The sequence below is a fragment of the Perognathus longimembris genome, chromosome 1, assembly GCF_023159225.1.
Source record: "Perognathus longimembris pacificus isolate PPM17 chromosome 1, ASM2315922v1, whole genome shotgun sequence".
Classification (NCBI taxonomy): domain Eukaryota; kingdom Metazoa; phylum Chordata; class Mammalia; order Rodentia; family Heteromyidae; genus Perognathus; species Perognathus longimembris.
In genome coordinates, this window is record NC_063161.1 from 22,341,720 (window position 1) to 22,349,670 (window position 7,951).

Here is a 7,951-nt window from a genome sequence, read left to right on the forward strand (position 1 = left end):
CTTAGCTATAATTGCTCTGGTGACTGCAGTATCTGGCTATCTGGGCAAAAGCACTCTATCAACATTCTGGGTCATTTAAACCTAACATCTTGGTATGGATCAAGCTTTTCCAATGCATAAAACATAAAATAACATCTCCACAAATAAAAATGAATTATTTTCCATTCTCTTTATTAGCATATTTGTTTCTTTTCATTTCTTGTAGATAAAATGTATTAATATTACAGCTGAAATTAATTTTAGATTTTCTTGATGGATTAATAGCATGGAGATATGTTTTTGTTAATAATGTGGTACTGCTTTCGTAAGGGGGAGTTGCCTGTCCTTGGGGGCTTGAACTCAGAGTCAAGGCACTGTCTCTGAGCTATTGTGCTCAAGGGTAGTGTTCTATCACTTGAGCCACAGCTCCCCTTCTGGCATTTGTTCTTTTGGTAGATAATTGGAGATGGGAGTATACAGACTCCTAGCTGGCTTGGAATCCTGATTCTCAGATCCCAGCCTTAAAAGAAGGTTTTTTTTTTTTTTTTTTTTTTTTTTTTTGGCCAGTCCTGGGCCTTGGACTCAGGGCCTGAGCACCATCCCTGGCTTCTTCCCGCTCAAGGCTAGCACTCTGCCACTTGAGCCACAGCGCCGCTTCTGGCCGTTTTCTGTATATGTGGTGCTGGGGAATCGAACCTAGGGCCTCGTGTATCCGAGGCAGGCACTCTTGCCACTAGGCTATATCCCCAGCCCCAGATCCCAGCCTTCTGAGTAGCCAGGATTATAGGTGTGAGCCATTGGTGTGACACTAGTTTCAGTAGAGAAAAAAATCTATTCTTCTAGGTTTCAAATTATTTTCAAAAGCTATATTAGCAGAGATAATAATGATATAGTATACAGGTAAGAATGGCAATTAGTAGCAATAAAATAATAAATAGTGCATTGGTAACTAAAGTGATGTCAAAGGATAGCAATAGTATGAAAAGTACAGTTGGGTAAGCTTAGCGAAACAAGGTGGAGATGCTGGAAACTTGACATGAAGAACACTTCACTAGTATTTTGTCAAAGAATGAATTTGATATTAACATTCAAATTCATGTGCTAAAAGATGAGACTGTAAAGAAACTAGGAAAGTAATAGATGACCAACACAGCATGGTAGGGGAAAATGATCATTACAGTGAGTTGTAGATTCAACTCTAAATTTCCATGATAAAGACAAAATGTTCATTCTCTTCAAGTCTCAGTTCCCTAGCTGGCGAAATTGAGATTGTTAATCACCAGTATCAGGTTTTCTGCAAGGATGGAATGAGCCAATGTTCCTCTGGGATATTGTACGTGCTCAAGGAAAAATATTCCTTTTTTCTTTACTGGGTTTTAGTAATGTTTTATATTTGAGGACGAAAAAGTATTTTAGAATATAGACAAGAATATAACATATTCACATGTTGAAATCTTTGTACTTTGTGTATGTAAGCCATATCTCTACATTATGGAAAACTACAGAAGGGGATAAAATGACTGACATTTAAAGAATAAGATAATCTCTGTGATAACATAATGACCTTTTATGTGCCCTAATGCAAGAGAAAGATTAGTCAATAGCCAATTGTAAAGAAAAGTCTCTTTCTGTCTGTCTCTGTCTCTTTCTCTCTCTCTCTCTCTCTCTCTCTCTCTCTCTCTCTCTCTCTCTCTCTCTCTCTCTCTCTCTCTGCTAACACACACTTGAGCCACAGTTCCACTTCCATCTTTTGTTTTTGTGGGTGGTTCCTTAGAGATAGAGTCTCAAGGACTTAAAAGCCTGGACTACCTTTGAACCATGATCCTCAGAGCTCAGTCCCCAAGTAGCTTGGATTATAGGTGTGAGCCAGCACCCACTGCCTGGCTTGCCTACTGTTTTTAAAAGCCAGTCTGACTAAATTTCTTTGCCTCCATCCATATTTTTTTGGATTCTTTGATTTTTAGTTATGCTGACCCAAGAAACAGGATTAAACTTTTATTTTCTGGTTAACTGAATTCTTTGCTCCTACCCTCACTTTTAATAACTACTCTTTGTATCTATTCAATCCACTCCTGCATAGATTGAACAAGAGTGTTGAAATGCCTTAGACACCATAGGTTCTACAGTTGTTTCATCCAACAGAATCTTACTAATGAATGAGATTCCTTTTTCTTAGAATTTTAAAGCCTGAAATATTTGTCACATGATTTATGCTCTTTCTTTAACAAGGCTCTGAGAAACTTTGTGGAGAGAAAGTTTGAGCCCATGTCTATTTAGTAACGGACATATGTCTCTGTATAATGATTGAGGAACTCAGCTTTTCCTTTTGCCACCAGCTGAATGCAATCATTTGACTAAATTATGTTTCGATTCAAGGTTCTTACATCAAATAAATGTAAAAATAAAAGAAGTAAATAAACACGCTGGGTGGTATGCAAATGCATTAACTGAAATATGTTAGAGTCAAGGGAGAATTCAAATAGTGTAATTTCTTAGAAAGGCAAAGTTAAAGTTCAACAAATAAACACCAAGAAGCCAGGACTTGAAAGGGGTAGGGTAGAGTCAAGAGGAGATGTAGAAAAATGAAGAGCAGAAGATGGGGAGTATATAGTCAAGTATCCAATGTATATCCTATAAAGTTAAGAAGAATAAGGGAAAGGGTGGTTAGGGAAGGGAATAGATGAGAATGTTGAAAGGTGTGACATTGATCAAGATGCATTATATCCATAAACTACTCTGCTAAATGGCAACTCATTTGTACAACTACTTAAAGACTATTTTAAAAATAAATTAAAAAGGAAGATGATATTTCTGAAAATAACATACCAAAGATACCCAAAAGAATAGATGATTTCTAACGTTGACCTTATACGTGGTTATAGCTTGAATTAAAATGGGCATACAATTAGGTCAAATATTGGACCATTTCACTATGAAAGAAATAATTGTATCATGAGGGAATATTTTTCTAATTTGGGGATTAAACAAAAAAACTTCTTGAGGAACTGTTGACTGAGCAAAAGTTTGAAATATGATTCAACTTAGATAGGGAGTTGAGACCTATGAACAGTTGAAAAGCAGCCTATATAATGACCTTGAGGTATGAAAGAATAAAAATGATGTTAATTGATTTGAAAGAAACTGAACAGAGGAACAGTGACCAGATACTGATACTGGAGATTAAATAAAATGTACAGGTGTCTCGCTCACATCTGTAATCCTAGCTACTCAGGTTAAAAATCAGCCTACACAGGAAAGTCCTTGAGACTTTTATCTTCAATTAACCATTCAAGAGCTAGAAGTGGAGCTATGGCTCAGAGTGCTGAATCTTTGACTCAGAGTGGTGGAGCCTTGAACAAAAGAGCTCAGGCACAGCACCAGGCCTTGAGTTCAAGCCCCATGACCACAAGCCCCATGACTACCACCAACAAAAACATACAGTTAATATATGAAGTTATATTATGTATTTTGGTTTTTATTTTAGGAGTGAAAGGAAGTCACAGAAAGATATACAGCAGGGTACTGTCCTGATTACATTTCTATTTTAAACATGATACATGCAAAGGCAAAAGAAGATAGTGGGAGATAAGTCTTTTTGAGCTCCACAAGTAAGAAGCTGGCAACAAGAGTTGTAGCAAGGACTGTATTATGGTTAGATGTAAGGGGGAGTGGTAATTGTCATAGATTGAAAGAAAATAAATGACTTCCAGAACATTAATAATATGAGTTAACTAATTACATTGAGAAGTATTAGAGAGATGAGAATTTCAATGATATCACTCAAGTTTGGGCTTAAAAGACCTCTTTAGAGATGTGGTGTTTAAGTAGATGCTTAATTAAAAGAAGAGATCGAGCGATTGTTCTCCTTGGGGAAACTGATTCCCAGGCAGAAGAAAAGTTTGCAAATGGAAGAGTTCTGAGTCTTAGAAGGGAAATGAAGATGCCTCTCCACTTTAGGAGCAATGTAATACTAATAAGAGATTATGGCAGAGAGACAGCCACTAAGAGTCCATATAGTAGCATCACAAGTGTTTTGTAACATGTTGACTTTGGCATAATTATTGGACAACTAAATGGAGATACTTCCTAGCCAGATTTACTAGTTTTGAATTAGAAATGCAAAGGATGAATGTATATATTTATAGTCATCAGCAGGTAGATATTTAAAAATACATGTCTGAAAATAAAGTCAATTGAGCATTATAGAACTGAACATTATAGAACATGATTTACTTGATAGATGCCTTATTATATATACTTACATATAAAAGGTGTATGCATTTTTAGCTTAGCAGTGACTATGGTCAAACTAAGGACAAATTTAATTATATAGGAGGCATTATTTGAAGAATAATTGGTGGCTTTTATTTCAGCCGTGTGTGTGTGTGTGTGTGTTATAAAATGAATAAGAAGTAACTGGAGAATAAGACTAAGAATTTGGTAGAGGGAACGATTAAGATTCTGGTACTTTCAGAATGGACGTAGCAGCTGAGTTAAAAGATATTCCCACCTATTAGCTGAAGAGAATATGGAGCCAATTCGGTATCATCCTTTGTTTTAGACTGATACTTGAAATCCCTCAAGGAAAAGCCACGTCCCAATTCTTGGAATCTATACGTTTCCTTGTCTGGGAAAAGAACTTTGAAGATATGGTCTCGTTAAAGATCTTCAGGAGTTGTCTGGAATGATCTCTGTGGCCCCTAAAATATTTCCCTTCACACAAAGATATGGAGGAACTTTACAAAATTCCTTAGATACATTTTTGTATTTAGGAAACAAGTATTTCTGGTATCTGTCTATCTCTCTCTCTATATATATTCACCTAAATATATCTATATATCTGTATATCTATCTATCTCTCTACATATATCTATATATGTAGAAAAAACATCTATTGAATTACATCAATGAGTTTTCATTAGTTTATAAATGTTTATGGAAAGAAAATAAAATTTAATAAAGCGTATTACAGACACACATCAAAAATTAATTTCCACATATAAAAATACTATGAACTACACTGAAAGGTTTATAAGAGTGACATTCACAAGAAAATAGCAGGCTGTCTTAACTAGAGATACAACTGAAACATATTTACCTATGACAGATTAAATCAATGATCCCAAGCATTATATTTACTGACTGATTATAACAGATTTACATTGATTCCTTGAGCCAGGAAAATGAATATGACAGTTTTAACCTTCATACAGTTCACAAACTAGATCACTCTACTTCCAAATGTGGTTCTGAACTAGAGCTATTGCAATGGCATAGAATCCATTCAGCCAAGAGGTACATAAGGATCTTTCAAAGTCCTCCAAATCTTTCATTTTCTTTCTAAAAATAGACTATTTTTTTTTTTTTTGCTAGTCCTGGGGCTTGAACTCAGGGCCTGAGCATTGTTCCTGGCTTCTTTTTGTTCAAGACTAGCACTTTACAACTTGAGGCACAGCACCACTGCTGGCTTTTTCTATGTATGTGGTGCTGAGGAGTAGAATTCTGAGCTTCATACATGCTAAACAAACACTGTACTGCTAAGCCACCTTCCCAGCCCCAGAAATTATTTTTAGCGATAGTTTTAAGCTCACAGAAACACTGAGAAGTTACTACAGAAAATCCTCACATAGTTAGTCCTACACATATTTCTATATTATTGGCCTCATATTTGTATGGTAAAATTGTTACTAATGAGCCATTGTTCAAGTATTATGAAAGAAAGTGCAGATTTTATTCTGATTTCTTTAATTTTCCCCTAATGTTCTTTATCTGTTCCAGAATCCCACCTGGCGTTAGTTAATTGGACTCCTTAGTTTTGTATATATTCTAAAGAATTTTTAAAAATGGTGGCTTTGACAATTTTGAGCAGTATTGGTAAGGAATTTTGGCATATTGAACCTACCTTTTATTTAACAATTATTTAATAATTTATATCAGTAGAGAATCATAGATATTTATCCTCTACATTGGATTCTAAGTCTATACTACTTCATTCTGAAGCTCAAGTTATTCCAGTTTTGACCATTGGAAGCTCTTTCACTTGTCTCTGATGCCTCCATTATCACTCTCCATCAACGTGGTGTTGTTTTTTAATCTAACACATTCAAAGCACTATAAGATGCTATGGGGTCATCTTTCCCTCCACGTTTCTAGAACAAGCCCTCTCTCTGAGATGTCAGGGTTTCTTTTTTTAGAGAGTAATTTTAAATCTTAAGTGCTCTGTGTTAAGTTCTATTTAGTTGTTTTATTGTTGCAACGGTATCATTTTGGTACTATCAACTGACATGCTTATGATAACATGAACATATATTCATATCTACAATTACTTTCACATGGAGCCACTTATGTCTAGATTATGCTGAACATGAATTCTTAATGATTTCTTCAACTCTAATCCACCACCACAAAGGCCATTTTTATTACTTCACCTACATCCATGAGAATTTCTACTTTAACATGAGAAATGTGGCTTACATCCTCCATCCATTTATTTAATTGTTCACTTGTGTATAACAGTATCTGACTTATTTATGTGCACCCATACATTTTCTCACTATGCTTCCTAGGATCAAGAAAAATGAATAAAGAATTTATGAGTTTAAGTACATTCAATTTTAATTTTTCCAATAAGATTAAAATATCTGTTCTTTTAATTTTTCACAATTTTGTCTGCTAAATATTTAATAATAGACACTGAAATCAAGTGCACTTTATATTAACTTTAAGCCTTTCCCTTAATAAAACAGAAGTAAATAGCCCTAACAGCAATGACAATAATCATTTTCATCTGAATTTCATCTTTTTCTTAATATCTAAATGAGAGATTCCTCACTTTGGATGTAATTAGGTGATACTGTAACACTTCTGCAGGCTCTATTTATTATTAATACTAAATGTAATCTATTAGGAAATATAAAAATATCAATAGATAACTGCCTAGCAGAAGAGATGCTGGCAATGACCTATATAAACTAGCTTAAGGGAAGTGAAAGGATGGAGGTGGTTTCCATTAGAATTGTCTAACACTAGGGAACACAAGGGAGGAATCCAGCCACAGAAAGCAGCTCAGATGAGGAACTGCCAAGCCATTCCAACTCTCTTTGTCCCATCTCTGCTTTATCTGTGCAGCAATTTCTTTTCCTTTTTAGGCTCCCTGGTTCACACATAGGTGCTTAAAGATGGTTCTTTCTTGCTTCCTGTTTACTCCCCAACAAACACAGGGCTTTTCCACAGACAGATTCTTGGAGACTCTGACTAGTCTGTAATTTAACCTACTGAAGCTATAGAAAAGGATACACTGAGCTAAATGGCTGGCAAGGATGATCCTTGTAAGAAATCCCAGCAATGAAGCAATAACGATTGTAACTGTATTTCCAAAAGTGTTCGATGCAAAATCAACATATCAAATATGAATTCTTTTCATCAATACAGTATATTTGTACCTAGGACAGTAGCTGATATTTAGAAGGAAGTACGAACCAGTTATCTAGAATATTTTTTTCAGTGTTGCATCTATGCATTCTTTTTAAGTCAAAGAACAAGACATTTTAGGTTAACAAAACGATGAGCTGAAAGTCCAGTGTTCCATTTCCTTCTTCCCTTTATGTGTATGACTAGCATCTTATATCACACAGTACTACTTTACAGTAGAAAAATATGACTTGATACATGTTAATCACCCAATATCCATGGTTCCTATTAATTTTCACTCTTGGTATTATGTATTCCATGGCTTTGACAAATATATAATAAATGAGCCTTTTCCTTCATAATGCAATGGCCCATAAGAATTTCACTGTTCTACATATCTACTTACCCTCCAGAGATCCATTCATGGTCTTCAGAGAGTTTTGTCTTTTCAGGAATAGCATATTGTCTTCCATGTCTTTTACCATCTGTTTTGTTCATTTCTTCTTATTAAATAAAATTCTCCTTTATTCATTCTTCATTGGTCAGAGTCAGAATCATCCCT